Source organism: Vicia villosa, linkage group LG5 (genome assembly GCF_029867415.1).
Source record: "Vicia villosa cultivar HV-30 ecotype Madison, WI linkage group LG5, Vvil1.0, whole genome shotgun sequence".
Taxonomy (NCBI): domain Eukaryota; kingdom Viridiplantae; phylum Streptophyta; class Magnoliopsida; order Fabales; family Fabaceae; genus Vicia; species Vicia villosa.
Window position 1 is genome coordinate 27,057,515 of NC_081184.1, and position 21,363 is coordinate 27,078,877.

Genomic DNA, 21,363 nt, shown 5'->3' on the forward strand with positions numbered 1-21,363 from the left:
TATTAACTAAAAATAGGAACTAATAAGTGGCTTGTGGGTTTATCTATAATATAAGAAAACTCTATCTTTTTGAAGAGTTCCTCTCATGTTGCCAAGTGGCTTATTCTGAGAGTAGGAAATGTTGCTTATTGATGCGTCACGTGGACTGTTCATTTATGAAGTTATGTTCTTCCATCTTTCACTATGGATGTGTTACATAATTAGCATTTGTGTGGTTGTGTCCATGCATCTTCCATTCTGCATAATTATGTGTTATATAATTAACATAATGAGGACTTTATATTCTTCTGTCCATTCAGCTTCTGCATCAGTTATGTAATGAAGAGTTTGTAACTCCTACATTATACATAATGATTGTGTTATTTATAGCATTTGTGGCTTCCACTTTTCTGTAGTATTAAACCACTTTTACTTTGCTGCTTGTGCTAACTGGCTGTACAATATGGCGAGACCATTACCGAGAATGACCTCTCTTACAACTGAGCACATCCTCTCTTTTATTTCTGATATCAAATTTGATTATGTACTTTGATTTTCGTTTTGGTTATGGTGTTGTTTGGCTGATTGATCCTTTCACATTCAGAATTAGTTTGTAAAGTCTGCAAAAAGTAGTGTAATTATCTGATAATGCTTTAATGGTATCTTTTAAAGGTTTTTGACTCCCTGTTTTTTGTATGTGCATTGTGTAACTCTGCTTATTGCTTTGGTGCATTGTAGTTCTCTTTTCAAACATTCCTGACGCAATTTTGGATGGCAGACTTGGTCACATCAATTCATGAGAACTGGTTTAGTGCGAGGTGCACAAACACCTCAAAGCAGGGAAGGTGAAATTGGTATGCAAACAGTAGCATATATTTAGATGTTATAGTTTAGTTGGGTAGGGGTGAATAATCCCCTTTCTTCCTTCTGCTACTCAAAGAAATCTAACATGCAGACTGTTGTGGCCAAATGCACTGGTGATATTCCAATGAAGCTATTGAAGATCCATGCCGATGTTAGTAATGAGTGGGATCCTATCATTGTGCATGATTTACATTCTGAATGTGGCGAAACAGCATTAGACACAACTGAGAAAATAGGAAACTCTAAAGTAAAAAAGCATTCTAAACACAACATGATTAATGATGAAGTTACGGGTCATTGTATGTCTGTTTTAAAACAGTTTTAATTTTATAGTATGGTTATGTAGAAAGAGGTGCATAGAGTTTGTAGATTGATGTTTTTATTCTCTTAATTATTATTCCGGTGGAATTTCCTGCCATGCGTGTTCATTAGGTATAAATCGTTTTCAACATTTTACTTTGGTTTTCCTATTTGAAATACAATTCATGTGCATTTTTATCATTGTTGATGCAATACAGAATAACAGTTTGGACTTGAAAGTATGAGCTTAAGCCAAGTCTGGTTATTTTCCTTTATAATCAATATTAGTTTTATTACTATAGTTGTTGACTCACTACTTAATCCATTGGAAGATAGCGTTTGTTTTCTCTGTATTCTTACTTCTTTGGTTGTCAGTTTCCTATATTTCATTGCTTCAATGTTCTGTAGTTGGGAGTTTGCTCCCAGAGTTATTTCCATAATACTCTTGAAAAACACTAGATTCTATCATATACATTGAATTCAGTTCATGCACCCGTAATAGACCGCTCTATATGGTGCAAGGAGTTTATTGCGTTACATCTTACCGCTTTTCAATAAGCTTTGCATGCTATTGATTATACTGTAGGGTTTAGGGTTTAGGGTTTAGGGTTTAGGGTTAAACATAAATAGAAGTGTTCGATGAAACCTGCATATGACCAAATGAAACTGAATGCAAGCATAAATAGAAGTTTGGAGTATTGAACCAGTAGGCATGTGCTTTTGTAATTTCAAATATAAACAAAAATGACATTATAAACAACAACAGGACCAAAACATTATTGGTCAATTACTATATATATTTTCAAAGAAACAACAGAATGGAAATACCAGATTGTAGAATCATTGTTTTGAGAATCCACTATCAACAATATAAACAATGCTCTGCATAATTAGGAAAATATGAGTATAAAAGGAGCAATTTGTTTTCTATCAGCATAGGAAAAGAATGATTGAACTTTTTATTATTATTATTAATGAATAGTATTGGATTATTGTTTAATACAAAGATAAGTGGCTATATATATACAGAAGTAGCCAAGTAAAAAGGAAAAATAAGTAACAGATTTATTTGGTATCTAATACTCCCCCACAAGCTGGGCTATGCAGTGACATAAGGCCAAGCTTGCCGATGAAAGTACAGAAAGACGGAGCGGGCAGCGGCTTAGTAAAGAAATCTGCAATTTGGGCAAATGAGGGTATAGGGAACAACTTAATGAGACCCGATTCCAACTTTTCGCGAATGATGTGACAATCAATATCGATATGTTTAGATCTTTCATGAAATGTAGGATTGTGGGCAAGGTACACAGCAGACCGATTGTCACAGTATAAGGAGGTTGGAGTTGTGAAGGAAATGTGCAAGTCTTTGAATAGATAGTGTAGCCATTGAACTTCACATGTTAAAGTAGCGAGCGCGCGATATTCAGCTTCAGAACTGGATCGAGAGACCGTCGTCTGCTTCTTTAATTTCCACGAAATGAGAGATCTTCCCAAAAAAATAGCAAATCCTGTTGTTGATCGTCGTGTGGTGGGACAAGTTGCCCAATCGCTATCTGCAAAACCAGCAAGAACAAACTCAGAATTCGATGGATAAAACAGTCCTTGAGCAGGACTGGTTTTTAAATACTGAAGTATCCGAATGGCAGCCTGAAAATGATTATCAGTAGGTTGAGAGACAAACTGACTAAGCTGCTGAACGACAAACGATATATCAGGCCGGGTAGTAGTGAGATAAATTAGTTGGGCAATAAGCCGTCTATACTGAGTTTCATCGTGATATATAGGAGAACTAGAACAATGGAGTTTGAGTGCAGAATTATATGGAGTAGATGAGGGTTTTGACGCTAACATACCTGTTTTGCTAAGTAAATCAAGGGTGTAGCTACGTTGATTTAGTAAAATACCTGATGCAGAGCGAGCGACTTCAAGACCAAGAAAATACCTTAAAGGACCTAAGTCTTTGATTTGAAATTTTGAATGAAGAAGGCGTTTAACATGCTGGATTTCTTGAAAATCATTACTTGTGAGAACAATATCATCTACATATACTAATAATGCAGTAAAGTTAGTGGGATTAAACTTGGTAAATAGAGAATAATCATCATGTGAGTGATTGTAACCAAGAGAAAGTAAAGTGTCGGATAATTTAGAATACCATTGCCGACTGACCTGTTTGAGGCCATAAATACTTTTATTGAGTTTACAAACCTTAGGAGAGTGATGGAGAGGTTTATAACCTGGAGGTAGAGTCATATAAACCTCTTCATGTAAGTCGCTATGAAGAAAGGCGTTATTGACATCTAATTGTTCGAGATGCCAATTTTTAATAGAAGCTAAAGATAGGAGCGTTCTTACAGTTGTTAATTTGGCGACAGGGGAGAAAGTGTCGAAGTAATCAACACCCTCCGTTTGATTGTAGCCCTTTGCTACTAATATAGCTTTGTACCTGTCAATAACACCATTGGCAAGATATTTTATCTTGTAAACCCATTTACAGCCAATGGGGGATTTGTTAGGAGGTAGGTCAACAATAGTTCATGTATTGGTTTGTTCAAGGGCAGCAAGTTCTTGCTGCATAGCCTGGATCCATCAGTCATGTTTGCAGGCTTGAGAATATGAGGAAGGTTCAGGTGTAGATGAAATAGATAAGCAGAAATTTTTGTAGTCATGGTTGCACTTGGTGTATGTAAGGAAAGAGGAAAGGGGAAACGGTGTTATAGGTGCGGAAGGTGTAATGTGCGGTTGATTATTGATGAGGTTGCAGTGGTAGTCATGTAGGTAAGAGGGTTTTGTCTTAGTTCTAGTGGATTTTATAAGAATTGAGTGTGAAGGAGGGGGTGTAGGGGTGGGCGAGGGAAGAGGTGATTCTGGGTGGTGGGTAGGGATTAGTGTAGGAGGAGAGGAAGGTGCTGGAAGAGAGGTAGGTTGGATGGGGAGAGGTTCCAGGTCTGTGTTGGTGGGATTAAGGGTAGGGATAGCAGGTAAAGGGCGATGATCATGAGTAATTGTAAAGGGAAAACATGTCTCATAAAATATAACATTGCGAGAAACTACTAGTGTGTTAGAAGACAAATCATAAAGTAAATAGCCTTTGGTGCCTGTTCTGTATCCAACAAACACACAATTATGGGAGCGGGGATCAAACTTAGTAAGATTACGAGATAAAGTGGAAATATAAGCAAGGCAGCCAAAACATTTTAAGGAATCATAGTCGGGCATTTTTTGATGCAAAAGATAATAAGGTGTGTTAAATTGAATAATAGGTGAAGGTAACCGGTTAATTAAATGGACAGCATGGGCAATAGAAAGATGCCATAAATTTTTCGGAAGATTGGCCTGAAAAAAGAGGGATCTTGAAACGTTAAGGATGTGTTGATGTTTACGTTCAACAATACCGTTTTGTTGAGGACATTCAACACATGACCTTTGGTGCAAGATGCCTTTTGAGTTATAAAAATCAGTCAAGAGGAATTCAAGGCCATTATCAGTGCGTAAACATTTTAAAGTTACAGAAAATTGATTGTGAATAAGAGATATGAAATTCATTAGGTGAATCCTAGTCTCACTTTTATGTGTCATGAAAATAGTCCAAGTAAACCTAGTGAAATCGTCTACAAGCGTAAGAAAGTAACGCTTATTAGTGATGGAAGGGGTTGCATAGGGACCCCAAATGTCAGCATGAAGTAATTCAAAAGGTTTGGAAGAACTTGTAAGACTATCATTATATGATAAATGACGTTGTTTAGATAAATGGCAAGAATGACAAGGTAAATTTTTATTAACATTGTAGGTAATACTAGGGCATTGTTATGCCAAAGTTTTGTGAACAATAGGGGAGGGATGACCTAGTCGTCTATGCCAAATATCTGTGTGAGTGTGTGAAACAGAATTACAGTGAGAAGAGGATAGGGTATGAGAAGGAATAGCCTGAGCTTGAAGCACATAAAGGTCTCCATAACGTTCAGCTAAACCAATCGTTTTCGTAGAATTTTTCTGCAAAATAAGACAAGCTTTATTAGTAAAGGTAAGTGTGCAGGAAGAAGAATCAATGAACTTAGTGGCAGAGATCAAATTCACATGAAAACTAGGAATATAATAAACGTTGGAAAGTATGATAGAGTTAGATAAATGAACTGTGCCAGAAATATTGGTAACCACAATAGTACCATCAGGGAGTTTCATATTAACAGGAGGAACCAAACTGTGAAAGGAAAAATTTGTTAAAGTAGGAGTTATGTGATGAGTAGCACCTGTATCAATTACCCAATATACAGGTGGCTTACCATCAGAAGGAGCAGTGACCGAATTGATGTTGGGAAGAGTAGTGGAGTCAGAGGAAGCTATTGCAGAAGCAGATGGTTGATGTTGTTGAAGCATCTGCAGAATTTTATTGTACTGAAGTTGAATGGTAGCAAGAGAGGTTTGAGATTCTTGAGTAGACTCCATGGAATTTTCAGAGGGTTGAGAATCCTCAACATTGTTGAGCGAAGGTTTTTGACTCTTGTAATGATAACCGGGAGGATAGCCGTGTTTGATGAAGCAGGTGTCGATTGTGTGATTGTGGCGACCACAGTGAGTACAAGTACGATTTGAGGGATTGCCACGGCCAGATTGGAAGCGACCTCGACCACGAGAAGAAGTAGCATTACTACGAGCTCCCTCAGAAGTGTTGTAAGGTTGGAAATTCATGGCTATAGCAGGTGTCTCAAGAGATTCAGTGCTGAGAGTGGTGGAACGTCTTTCTTGACCTAGAACCATCGAAAAGGTCTTGTCGAGAGTAGGTAGAGGATCCAGAAGGAGGAGTTGAGATCGAACTGTGGAAAATTGATCAGTGAGTCCTTTTAGAAACTTGATGACGCGATGTTGGTTCTTGTAACGACGAAGATCAGAAGCGGCACCACAAGTACAAGGAATTGCGCAAGTACAATCACGAATTGGACGCAGGGAGTCTATTTGTTCCCAGAGAGACGTCAGTTTTGTGAAATAGGTTGAAACATCCAAGGTACCTTGATGCAAATTTGTTAGGTCATCTTGTAGATCGGAGATCTTGAAAATATCTCCTTGAGAAAAACGCGTTTCAAGATTCTTCCACACAACCGAAGCATTATCGATCCACAAGATTGATTGAGCAATATTCTCAGAGAGTGATTTGTGAAGCCAGGAAAGAACCATGTTATTGCATCTCATCCAAGGGCCATATAAGGTGTGACCGGAAACGGGTTGAGTGAAGGAGCCGTCAATGAAATGCAGTTTATTTTTGGAGATGAGAGCAACTTTCATGGCTCTTGACCATGAATTGTAGTTCATATGGTTAAGAAGGGGAGTGACGAGAATGAGAGAAGGATTTTCGTTAGGGTGTAGGTAGTATGGATTGGAAGCGTTGGTGGAGAAATCGGTGAAATCCGCCATGGAATCAAGAAAAGGGGGGTGAAATTAGGGTTTTGCGGTGAAGGAAAGGTGCAGAGAACGAGAGGAGGAAGAAAGAGAAAAGGAGAAGGAAAAAAGGAGAGATGAAGCCACGCGTTGAAAAAAACGCGTGAAGGAGAAGGTGTCAGGCTGATACCATATCAGAATAGGAAAAGAATGATTGAACTTTTCATTATTATTAATGAATAGTATTGGATTATTGTTTAATACAAAGATAAGTGGCTATATATATATATATATATATATATATATATATATATATATATATATATATATATATATATATATATATAGAAGTAGCCAAGTAAAAAGGAAAAATAAGTAACAGATTTATTTGGTATCTAATATTTTCTTTAATTAAGGTCAGTCATGTTGTAGAGGAGATGGAAGTTATCTCCAATGTGAGTCATGTCTCTGCTATATTAGTAGAAATCCTCTTTTTTCTAGGAGTTGAAGAAAACACTAACTTCTAAGATAAAAATGTATCAATACATTCAAAAAAATTATTTAAATAATACTGATAAAAAGCTTAAATATAGTAGAAATTACTACATTCCTCTTTCCTCTAGGAGTTGAAGAAAACATATTTTGTTTTAAATAGATATTGGACTACGGTGGTTCAGCCATGTTTTGTTTTAAATAGATATTATCATTACTCATTTGTTTAAACTTTGTTTGAACCAACTCCTTTGTTCATTAATACAAATACTTTTAACTACACAAATTTTTTTATTAAAACATAATAATTGGAGTACGTATTAAATTTTAAATTTAGGATATAATATTTATATTATTTTCTATTATTTGTACTATATTGTAGATATAAGAAAATTTGAAATATATATTGTTGCTGTAAAACAATTTTGGTCAATAATAAAAATAAATGAGTGTATCATACTGGTAACCGTGCGAATGCACGGGTATCCCGTTAACTATCCTATTTAATTTTCTATGTAAAATAAACCATTTAAAACAAATGAGCGTATCACACTGGTCCCCGTGTGAATGGACGGCTATTCTGTTAATATTCAAAATATTGAATATTAACGGGACCACAGAGTTATTGATTAAAATATTGTATATTAACGGGAGCACGAAGTTATTGATCAAAATTTTGAATATTATCGGAAACATTAAGTTACTTATCCAAATTTTGAATATTAACGGGAACACGAATTTACTTATCAAAATAATAAATATTAACGCGAACACGGAGTTATTGACAAAATATTGAATATTAACGAGAGCAACGAAGTTACTCATAATTTTTTTTAATATTAGCAAAAATATTAAGTTACTAATAAATTTTTACAATATTAAAGGGAACAAATTTGGAATATTAACGGAAACACGAAGTTATTGATCAAAATAATGAATATTAACGGAACACGGAGTTACGAATCAAAATAGTTAATATTAACGGGAACATGAGGTTACTGATAAAAATATTGAATATTAACAAGAACAAATTTGAGATATTAACGGGAATACGGAGTTACTAATCAAAATAATGAATATTAGCGGGAACATGAAGTTACTGATCAAAATATTGAATATTAACAGGAATATGAAGTTACTGAATAAAATATTCAATATTAACGAGAACATGAATAACTGATCAAAATATTGAATATTAGCGAGAACATGAAGTTACTGATCAAAATATTGAATATTAACGGGAAAATGATGTTTATTAATCAATATATCCCAAACTTTCGCCCAACGTATTAAATTTTTTTTTAATATTTTACACATCTGTTTTTAGGACATTGGCCTCTGCAATAATATCTAAACTGAACAAAATAACACGGCCACAACGGGTACCCGTGCGGACGCACGGGTATCACGCTAGTTATTATTAGAGATTTTATAAAAGAAGGCATGTGGTATTAATATTATTATTATTATTATTATTATTATTATTATTATTATTATTATTATTATTATTATTATTATTATTATTATTATTATTATTATTATTATTATTATTAGTATGATGAGTCGATCTCAATCTCAGTCTAACAAAGAAATAACAAGACCTTGAGCGTGAACATGAACCCATTTTTACACGAAGGTAATAATTATAGACATTTAGTTGTTAACACATTTTTCCAATAAAAAGTTACTTTATTACAAATTTTCCAAATCGTCCAAACCATGAATTCTAGATCATAACCGAACCTAAAAAAAGTAATATACCTTGACATAGACCCTAGAATAGCTCAAACACCTCTAAGATTGAATGCATTAGAGGCCTAACCACCCACCGATCTGAAAACTCTATACTAGATAGATGAAGTTACATCACACAAAACAAAAATATGATCAACCGACTCCACATGCCCAACACACAACATATACCTCACATTACTAAAGCCATATACAATCTGGCGCATTAAAAAAGTTTGCTTAGTCGACATGTATTATGGAAGCCCCCGCAAAACCCTCTCCAACCTACCATATGAATAGCCACCAGTGGCCAAAAGGGTATCATGGGCATACTTAATCGAGAACCCCTATGTTGGATCAGTTTTCCAAACCCAAGAGTCTTCTCGAACAACCCTAACCACTCTAGTATTGAGACCAAGCAAACCCTTTAGTGGCTCATCCTTTCAAACCAAGTAAGACCTTCTCCATATGATATTCCAAACCCATACATTCCCCTCCCAAAAAATCAAGGAACTCACCACGTGAGAGTTTTGCTACAAAATAAGAAATAACCTCTCAAAAGCCACATATAAAAGGATTGACCCGACCCAAATATCTTGACCATCCCAACCACCTTAACACAAGAAGAGGTGAACCAATGGATCGCCTAATCTGGGTGAGAACCAAAAAGAGAAACACCTTTCCTCCAAAGAGACACCCTCCTAATACCGTCTACCCTACCCCTCTACGGGGAACTGAAACCCTCAGGACCATACCTTGCAAAAAAAAATATCTCTCCATAAGGAAGTGGAGTCTAAAAGGATCCTCCATCTCCACTTACTTAACAAGGCAAAATTTACCAATCTAAAATCCTTCTCATTTTTATTCTCGGAAATCAAACTTTATCTTCCTCCTCTTGGTTTACTTCCTCTCTTTTCTCCATATACATGCCCTTATATCTTTTGGCACATATAATATACAATACCAAGTCAATAAAAATAAGAAATGATGACAAGAAAAAATACATATCCAAATGACCATCATTTAGATTAGGTGAAACCCAACCATGTTTTCCTTGACCACTTGATGTTATTTTATTCACCATAGTCAAAATAATCTTACCAATATAACATCCAAGTGCAGATGAAAACATATGTAACCCCATTCCCAAGCTTTCCAATCCATCTGGTGTTTGTGATGTAAAAAAGTTCATTTGTGCCACACTCACAAAAGCTTCTGCTACTCCTAAAAACATATATTGTGGTATCAACCAAAAAATAGTCAATGAACTTTTCTCTTCACCATTTTCACAAGCAAAATTTAATCTTTCCTTTTCTACAAAACCAGCAACAATCAATGTTATTGTTGCAATGGTAAATCCAATACCGATATTTTGTAGCTCACTCGGAAGTTTTGGAGATTTTTTCATCACTTTCTTGTATAACGGTATGATAAGAACATCAAACATTATGATAAATGTTGATGTGTTAATAGTATCAAATATAGTCATGCTTGCAGGAGGAATTTGAAACTTGAAAAAATCTCTATCCATTGTTGAACCTTGTTCTACAAATAGCGATCGCATTTGAATGAAGACGCTAGAGGAGAATATTGTGCAAAACCAAATTGGTAACACTCTTAACACATATTTCATCCCTTCAGTTTCTCTTACACTGCAAAAATACTTCCATGTGTATAATTTTCGGCCTTGACCTAGCGACATCTCAATTGCATCTTCAGAAACCAAATCAGCTCTTTTAAAAAGCCTGTATCTTTACCAAAACAAAATGAAAAAAAAAAAAACAGAAATCACAATGTATGGATAACAAGAATGCATCAAAATTATTTTAAAAAAGTACTTGAAAATAGACATACTTAAAAAATGCCACAATTACTTGTGTAAGCTTAGATATAGGGTTTCCAAAACTCTTATGGTGTTTATACCTAAGAGTTCCACTCAGTAAAACAACAAAGGAAACACATGCACAAGCAGTGCATATCCAAAATCCCATCACCCAATGTCCTGTAGTAGTTATGTAAGCCAAGACAGTCTCAGCAATCAATGATCCTAAATTGGACGCGGCGTAAAAGTAGCCATAAATTAAGGTCTTGGATCTTTGTTCATCAGGTTCATCTTCATCAAATTGATCAGCAGCAAGTGTTGGTAATGCAGGATCAAAAACTCCACTTCCAAGAGCTATAAGGTATAATGATATGTAAAATGAAGGAAACTGGTTTTGAGTATCTGATTTACATACCACTCCTTTTTGTTCACAGTCATGAGTTGATAGTGATAATCCCACCATGCCCTACATAAAAGCAAAGCAAAATAAAGAAGTTGAAATATTAATTAAATAAAAATTTTTCAATTGTTACTAGGGTCGTCTTAAATTTTCGGAAGCCCCAGGTAGGTCAGCCATAGATTAATAGCCGATTTTTAGACAAAACCAGGGGCAAAATTAGTAAAAATAGGGTGTAAAAATTAAAATAGATGAATAACCAATAGCATAAAGTTTTTGCCCAAGCAACCTAAAATTTCTGACTCCGCCACTGTCCTGAAAGACGGTCTTGATTAATACTTACAATGATGAACACAAGTTGAAATATGATGCAAGTGAGGTATCTTCCCAAGTATGAGTCACTAAGAAAAGCTCCAATTAAAGAAAAGAAATAAGTGGTTCCCATCCATATGCTAAAAGTGTTTGCTGCCTCAACATTTGTCTGTTTCAATACTAACTTTGAGAAGAGAACCAAATTTGCTTCCACTCCGGAGAAAGCCAATGCAACCAATCCTTGATTCACTGTCACAATGTTTTCTGAAATGTTTGAAAAAACATTCATAAATGTAAAACAAATGTATGGATATACATACCTAACAATAAAGATGCACTCCTCCATCCACCAGTTCTTGCTTTTATAGCTTGTTTCCCTACATTCATTTGATCATGTGGAGCAATCATCTCTATTTCTCCCACCATATCTATGTCTCCCATTATCTCTACCTATACAAATCGTGTGCATGCAATATCTAAATATATATAAAATGTATCACTATATATGCAAATAAATTTTAATACTTTTATCTAATTATTTTCAAAACAACATGTACTAGTTATTAGAAAAAGACTCTTAGACGTTAATTTAATTTTTTTAATAGGCAATGGAATTAAAAAGGAGTATAACGGGTGCTCCGCCCGAGAAAATAAAGCGGAAAGTTTCTACTGCTCAAAACATGAGAGCGGAAAAAGACTCTTAGACGTTAATTTAATTGATGTGTTTTTATAATAAAAGAACAACCATATCAATAAATAGACCAATAAAAGAAAAGTAGAAATTATATAATTACTTCTAGCCATTATTAAAGTCTTTCAAGTTTTTACTCTCTAATATAATGGGATGGTGTATATTCTAAATAGTGATATGAGTGTAAGTTTAGGGACCAAAGACTATTTATAGGTTTGATTTTATCATCAAAATTTTAAAAACTATTACCACCCAATATAATGACCATTAAAAGGTTGTTACCACCTAATTTAATGACATTAAACTTGTGACCCTTAAAAAAATCAAAACTCTCAAAGCCTCTGGACCACTTAGATGTGATTTTTTTTAATAATAATAAATTTATAATCGTTGTAGTATTACATTCTCCCATTTGGTCCATATGATCTAGTTATTAACCTAAATTGAGTCATCATCTATCTTCCTTAAGAAACAAACACGTGAATAATAGTGATTGTTATTCTAAAGGTGAGAATTATCATCCATGTATTACAACATGTTTAGTTTCTTAAGTATACATGCAATATGGTAGTAAAACTTAATGAATAAATCATTTATTTATTCTTAGTCCAAATGAAATATATTTTCTCAAAAACTATAATGTAGATGACTATGAGAAAATATCACAATATAAGAGTTTTATTAATAAATAGAATGTATACATCATAAGGAGGAACCAAATCTCATATTTTCTACATGACCCTTGAATTTCAGTGGTGGCATTCCCTTTGTCCAAGGATCAACGACCACTAAATAAGTTTTTTACATGCTTTATGACCACTACTTTATCTTCAGCTCTTTCTCTAATGGCTAAGTACTTAATGTGGACATGTTTACTTCGACTTCCATTTTTGTTGTTGTTAGCCATAAAGACAACAACTGAATTATCTCTAAAAAATTTCCTAAAATTTTAATTTTAAATGCATTGTTGGGTCTCATGCACACTTCAGCAAACATAAGAATTCCAACAACAAAATCACAAGAAATTTTCTTCATTTGTTCCAGCTCAAAACCATTCTAAGGACATTTTTCTCAAATTAAACCTACAACCTTTTAAAATGGGAGCGAAACTTGGTGAACAATTTTTCACATAAAATCTCTCTAAAACCTTGTTAATATAGGTTTTTTGTGATAATCCTAAAATTCTTTGAGATCTATCTCTATGGATCTTAATATCAATGACCTAAGATGTATTGCCCATATCCTTCATATCATAGATTTTAGAGAGGAATTGTTTCACCTAATTTAGAAAATTCTTATCATCGGAAGCAAGTAAAATATCATCCTGATACAAAATTAGAAGACAAAATTTACCCACATTAACCTTATGGTATATGCATTTATCCATGGGATTTTCAACAAATCCAAATGAGAAAATTGTTCCATAGAATTTAAGATACCATTGACAAGAGGCTTGTTTTAAACCATATATGAATTTCTTAGATTTTCAAACCAATTGTTCACAATCCCTAGAGGAGAAACCTTCAGGTTGTTTCATATGAACCTCATCCTCTAAATCACCAATAAGAAAGGTTGTTTTCACATCAATTTGACGAAAATCAAGGTTAAAATGTGCAACCAAAACCAAAATCATGCAAAGAGAATCTTTATTACATACATGAGAATAGGTCTCTGTGTAATTGATTTCCTCTTTTTGAGTAAATCCCTTAGCAATTAGCCTAGCCTTTTATCTCTCAATGTTACCTATTGAGTTCTTTTTGGTTATAAATACCCACTTACAACTAATGACTTTTCCCCCATTAGGTATGTCTACATGATCCCAGACAACATTGTCTTTCATGAAATTCATTTCATCATTCATAACATCACACCACAAATATGACTCTTTGAAACTCTTGGCTTGTGCAAAGGTTTCAAGATCATGTTTAGCTCAAATATTTTATTCATATTTTTGTAGATACACAATTTAATCACTAGGAATAGTTGTTCTTCTTGTTCTAGTATACCTCATTCATGTTTGATCAACATTTTCTTGTGGATCCTATTGTTCAAATAATTTTTCATCATTTTGATGATTAACTTATAAACTAAATTATTAATAGTTTGTGGAATCTCAGTGGTTGGTTGATTACTATTATGGGCTGATCAAAGGCCTAATTCAACTCAAACCCACTCTACATGACACAAGGTATAAAAGTCATTTCAGACGGAAAGCAAGGTACACACTTTTTTATCTCCACTGTTAATTTCTATTTTTCACTACACTCGTCTTGAATCTTGAATTAACTTGGGCGTTGGAGTGCTAACTTGAAAAGTCCACCCGCACCACCTTATTGAAGATCAACACTTTCGGTTTAGGAATCTCAATTCATCAATGCATCCAATTTTAGTTCCAACATGAAATAGTGGTGCCGTATATGGGAATCAACGTTTGAATCTTGCATTTTCCACAATTTCAAATTCGCTTTTCTGTTCACCAGTTTGTGACCTTCCCAGGTCACAAAATCAAGAGCATTTAGAATTGAACACAAGAATTCATCATGGTCGATCTGATCAAGCATCGTTTCAACTTTGATTCCTCGAATTTCTCGATCTCTGATTCTTGAAAAAAAACTCAACAAAGTGAAATGAGCAAATGATGATAGATCCAAATTCAGATTTATATCACTTTTGTCGGAGAATGGAGGTAATTACTTCCAATATCCTATCAAAGGTTCTTGATAAACCTCATAAATGGGCTTCACTTGAATCATCTATCAGCGACTCAATCATTCAACTACACATTCGACACGAAGAAGTACTTTCATCAAGCGAGTTTCTAGATACCTTTTTCGAATTGAAAATCGTCAATTAGGGATACTATTTTGTGGCCCATACGGTCATGGATATGGGGAGGAAAATGAGAATTAAGGGATACCTCCATTCCTATAGTAGAAGAAACATTACTTTCTGAATCACTCATTGTGCGAGTAGGGTACCTGGTTATGCGAGGTTGATGAAGCGAGGTCATGTAGAAAGGCAGAAGCTTTGATCAAAGAATACAAATAATGATAAAGGCTCTCAAGGAGGAATAAAGGAAGAAATTTGTTGATAAGAGCAGCAATGAATGAATTCTAGAATTACAAAAAGTCTCCCCAAGGATAAATTCCTTCTATTTATATGAAAAGATTAGTGAAAGATCTAAATAATAAATGATAAGGTATTACAATATCAACAAGTATATTTTTCCTTGGGAATGCAAGTGAGCTCAAGTCCACTCGAGTGCACTACAAGAAGTGCCTCACCTTAATTTGTCACGCCAACCCACTTTTCAGAAGGAAGCAGCAAAATGTTTTCATCGAGGAAATATATTTAATGTATTGTTTCCTCACAACTTTTTCAACTTGCTCGAAATGTTTAATTTTTAGTTCATATCAAACAACACTATTAAAGCCCGAACTCAGCCGTTATTGAAACATCCGTAATTTTCCTTAAATTAATTTAATTAGAATTTAAATTATTTTATTGGAATTATTTGGCATTTCTCTGAAAATTATGGAAAATAATAGAATTGGGCCGAGGTAGTGTTTAGTAAAAGGAGGGGTGTTAGTCAATAGGCCTTTTACTAAAATTATGTTGTTTTCATAAAAGAAGGAAAAGAGGAAAATTGGAAATAGAACAGAAAAGAGCAAAAGAGGAGAAGAGAGCAAGAACGTGAAAGTGCAGAAGCAGAGAAAGAGGAAGAATTCAAGAATTTGGCTAAGGTAAGGGGGGACTTATCTGATTAGCATCGATTATCGGGTTAGGGGTTAATAACATAGAATAGATGTGAGATTCGTATCAATTGAGTCATATGATATGTTTAGGGATTGAGTCAATTGTGTGATGTTTGATCCCTTTGTTGAATCTATGATGTGTGTGTTGTTATGGTCTTAATTGATGCTTAATTAGTGTATTCTGATGTGCATTTTGTGTTGTATGTGTGATCCATTTCCTGAAATTCGTGCTGGTACGATTTGAGGGCAATTGGGATGTGTAGAATGTTGTTTTCTGCAATTTGGGGTTCTGAAATTTACCGGTTCGCGCCGCATCCCAGGGTTGGCGCCGCGAACGCTTGGGCTGAAAGCCAGGAAGTTTTTGACACGCTCAGTTCGCGTCGCGTCCCAGCGTTGGCGCCGCGAAGGCGTACTTTTTTCTCGTTTCGCGCCGCGAGCATATGTTTGCGCCGCGAACTGCTTGGCAGAGAGCCAAGGATTTTTGAGACGCTTAGTTCGCGCCGCGTGCTGTTAGTGATTGGAACATTTTAAAAAGTTTAAAGATGCATAACTTTTTAACAGTTGGTCCGTTTGATGTACCGTTTCGAGCTAAACGAACCTTATAAAATAATCTGTTTGATGATTAATGATATGATTGTGATTGAATGATGCATATACATATAAACATGCTTGATGATGATGGTAAGTATGATGAAATGAGTATTTTGATGATGTTACTCATTAGACTTGACGATGGTATAAGTATGTTCATGTATGTTGCATTCATTCATATTCATTGATGATGTTGTATCCATGATGATGTGTTGGATCAGTGAAAGGCATGATTCCCATTGTGTGGAATCTGTGCTGGCAGGGCCGTATCTTGATGATGTTGGATTGGTCATAGGTTATTCCCATTTGATGATGTTGGTACCACATGCATAGTGCCAGTTCATACATATGCATATTTTTATAACATGATTGGATGTATTCCAGTGTTGTAAATATTGATGATGTGTTGGTTGATTGTTTGTGATGGTGAAACTTGTCTGAATGTCTGTTTATGAAACAATTGGGTGAACGATGCAGCTAGGATGTGTTATTGCTTTATAACCTTATAAAATTTGTTAATTATGTTGAGACTCACCCTTACATGTTGTCATTTTCAGATTGAGGATAGCGGCTGTTCGACTCGGTGAGGATTAGCTCATGAGTAAGTTATTTAGTTAGCATCAGGTGTCATGCTCTGATATTTGTAACACTGGGGACGCGATGCTTAGAGTTTATGTTTTATAACTCTAGTTATGTTTGATGTTTTGAAGGATAAGTTTTAAAGATGTTGAACTTAGTCCGTTTGATTTAATTTCCGCTGTGTTAACATGAAATGTTTTAATCGATGATGATTGCCTCAGTGAATGCATGACATGACTGAATGATGTTTATTTTATTATGATTGTGGCACCCTTATTTTCATGTACTCTGAATGAATTTAATTAAATTGTCGCGGGGTTAGTAAGGGGTGTTACAGTTAACGACATCCCCGACTCCCTAAGCGTCTGGCAAGCCTTGGGGCAAGTGTTATAGGTCGACTAAAGGTCCAAATGGATGAGGCCTAATTCAACCCAAATCCACTGCACTTGACTCAAGTTATAAAATTCATTTCACACGGAAAGCAACGTGCACACTTTCTGATCTCAACTTTTCACTACACGCAGCTTGAATCTTAACCTAACTTGAGCGTTGTGATGATAACCTTGCAGGTGCACCCCGCATCACCATATCAAAGATCAACACCACTGGTTCAAGATTTTGAATTTATCAATTGCATTCAATCCTGGTTCCATAACAGAACAATCGCCATCCATTTGAACTTGAGGGATGTTATGAGTAATAACCTATCTGTCACTCGAAATGGAAAGTTGAGATTCTAAATGATTATGCACAATAAACTAAGTTCCTGATTTGATAACTCACACTAATCTGTAATAAATATTTCTAATGTGTTGGTACTTCTATTAGCACCCTTCTTGATAATATTGCTCCGTTTTCCCTTAACCCAATCAATAAAAGTTTCGTAGTCAACAAAATCCAGAGTATTAAGTCATCCATCTCTTACTAACCTTTTAATTCTCTGTATGGAAATATGTCCTAATCTCTGATGTCATAACAAAGAAGAATTTTTGTTAATATTACACCTTTTAATTCCAATTTGAACATGCATCGAACTATATATGGGTTCATTTTGTAAATTAATACGATTAATACCATCTGTAACACCCGTATATTTTAATTTATAATTTAATTGGAAATTTAGTTACTAATTAGAATTATTGGTGGTTTCTGGAATTTAATTGGAAAAGAATGGTTTATGATGTTGGGTCATGTGTGATGTTAAGGAATGAGGGGGGGTGTTATATTAGTAAAGGCCCTATTCTAATTAAAGGTTATTTTATAAAATGATATGGAATTGGGAGAAAGGAAAAAGGAACGTGAAAAGCAGAGCAGGGAGATGAGAGATTGGAAAGCTGATACGTGAAGAGGAACAAAGAAGAAGAAGACCAATCGAGAAATCTTTGGCTAAGGTAAGGGGTGATTACTCTAATTATATGGTATTATGATTTTGACGATGTAGCAACCTGCCCTAAAAATTAAGACTTAGAGTCGCCACCTATTCTGAAGGGCGAATAGGAAACCCTACGCAGTTTAGAGATCGGGGTAAGTTATTATAATCAGGTTGAGGGAAGGTGTTAGGCACCCTCAACCCTTTCCTAAGGTTTTGAATTGAGAGGCGGAGGTTTATGGCTAAAATTATTAAGTTAATAGCTAAAGAAGTGAAAAGGGTGAACGATAAGATTTGAACCTAATTAGAAATTGGGGGAAGGGGACTCGCCTTGGTTATCCAAGTGCCTACGTATCTCCTTAGGGAGAATCAGAGTCAACGTAGTTCGGGCACAGGGTTGTACGCCTTAGAATTTGATAATGGAGGTGTTTGAAGTTATTTTGTGCTTTGAAAGGCATTTTGAGTTGCCTGATCGGAAAGGATGAAAATCCGTAGTTTGGTATTAGTAGTTTGAAAAGGTTTGGGAAGTGTTTTAGGATTTGGGCGTACAACCCTGATTTTAATTTGTTACCGTTAGTTGCGATAATCAATAGATTTGATTACCACGGCTAACGGATTGAAGGGAGGATTGCTAACCACTATAATCGAAAGATTCGATTATCACGAATAGCAAATATGGATGTTTTAAGTAATTAATTTGATCGTTATCCCTCATAATCAATAGATTTGATTACGAATAATAACGACTTTGATAAAGGGGAAAAGCTAATCATCATAACTAGTATATTTGGTTAAAACCATTTAGCAGAATGAGTTTATTTTAATTTATATTTAATTAAAGAATTAAAGAATTAATTGATCATTACCCACCGCGATCAATTGATTTAATCGAAGCGAATAATAAATTAAATCCTAATACTTTGGCCTACTGGCCAGTGGGATTGGGCAAACCCTAGTGGACAAATAAACTTTCCTAGGGTTTTTTTGTAATTTATAATAATTAAAGTCGATTAAAATAACCTAAATCGAATAATCGGGATAATCGGGGTAATCCTAAATAATTATATTATTAATCCCCATTGAATAATCTAAACATAATTAATTAAGCCTAATTAAACATTAAACCTAAAAAACTAAACAAGATTAATTATGTAATTATATGAATATAAAATAATTAAATGAAACCTGGGCAAAACTCCTGTATGATGCGTTGATGGGTGAACACGGTAGGCTGCTGGTCCGTGTGCGTTAGATCTGGTATATGCATGACCCAATGGTTAGATGCTGAGGATGCACTGTGAACTTGCACTAGCGAGATGCGTGGGATCCTACGTATGGCATAAAACGTCCCAAAAATATAAAGGTGTCTCAGGCATGGATCGAACCCGAGACACCTAGGTCCAAAGCGTTCCCCTTTACCATCTGTACCAGATTTCCACGCTTATTAATATATTTATCGCTAAAATAATAAACGAAATAAAAATTCAAAAAAACGAAGAAACGCGTGCGCAGGGTCGTCTTCCTCGTTGGGGACTGCATCCTTTGCTACAGAACTGCTACCTTTTAGCTTCGAAAATAGCTATAGCTGATACCTGCGAAATTGAAAAACAACTCCAATCGAATAATAAATAGACATTAACACCATGGATCGATTATAAATTCTCCACTGAATCCAATGGGCTCCTTAGTTTTGGCTAATTTCTTCTTTATCCGGCCATCCCCAATTCACCTCTTATGAACCCTAAAAATGGTGAACGGCCATGCTGGGATCAAAACTCAAATTAAAACAATCAAACATCTTGCAAACATCACAAATAACAATAATATGTGAGTAAAATCGGACAAAGGTGCGTGAATCGGAGAACACGATTCTTGGATTTTTGAGGTAAAACCGTGACTCAGTGGACGAGTTTCATGAAGCTTCGGGCCTGCACTAGGATTGGAAAACGATCATTGACCTCCCAGGAACGTGTTTGGATCAGTATAAACCCTTGAATTGGCCTCACTCTTCCAATCCGACCATCACTTTTCTCCACTTTTTTTGAAGCTTTCCCGAGTTCTTTTGGGGCTGCAAAACCTTGTCTCCCCCAAAATCGTCCCCCCCTCTCTGCCCTTGTAATATGTATATATATCTGAATCAAATTAGGGTTAGGAGCTTTAAAAAAAATCCATCACCCATTAACATGAAAATTGAAAAAGATCTTTTTTTATCAAATCTTTCTAAGTTGAAACCCCATGCTATTTTATGCATATTTTCACTTAATCTTGACCCTTGGTTTGGATTGATTGAATACTTGGAATATGAATACTTGATTTGAAATTATTTATTTTATATTTATATGATTTATCAATCTTTAAATGAAAAAAAAATTCAATTAAAAGATAAATATAATAAAATAAAATAAATGGTTCACAAGTCCTTTTATGGGCCATGGTTATGTTTGAAATCAAAATTCTAGGCCCATTAGTCCAAGAATCAAGTTTTGGTTAATTAGGGTTTCAAGCCTCTCTTGAAAATTGACCACCTTGTGCGCATTGTATCTCCTTCAGTCTTTGCCATATGACCATGTTCTAATACTTTTTGGAAAGCTCAAAGAATCCTCTAAATAGCCTTTTTGGTTTCATCTCCATTGAATCTTCCATGCTCAAGTTATGAGCTTTGACCCAAAAGGTGTTTTTGTTGACTTTTTGGAGGACCTATAATCTTTTGCTTCGTATCTCTCAAATGAAGCATTTCTAGACTTGGCTTGTAAGAGACAAAGTTGTAGAGAATCAAATTTCCTTCAAAATAGGCTTTGAGTGAGGCATTTTTGATAAAGTATGAGAGAGTTATGCCCAGTCAAAGTTGAGTTGACTTTTCCTATAAAAAACCCTAATTTGAACTTTTGACATTTGTTCATTTCAGAGTTTTTATTGATGAATCATGATCAACCTTTGATCAAATGATGGATATAACCTCACATACTTGATGTTGACCCAAAATCTTGAAGTTTGACTGTATTTTGACCATGGTTGACTTTTAGGTCCGCATAGTCGATTATTGATCATTTGAGCCACTGAGTGTGCAATCCTTGGAATAGAAGCTTGATACTTGACATAGAGATGCCT

At 35.0% G+C, this 21,363-nt stretch overlaps 1 pseudogene; it reads right to left on the reverse strand.

Annotated features, from left to right (window-relative positions):
- Positions 1-8,838: 8,838 nt before the first annotated feature.
- LOC131606423 (protein NRT1/ PTR FAMILY 7.3-like) lies at positions 8,839-11,766 on the reverse strand (annotated as a pseudogene).
- Positions 11,767-21,363: the final 9,597 nt, after the last annotated feature.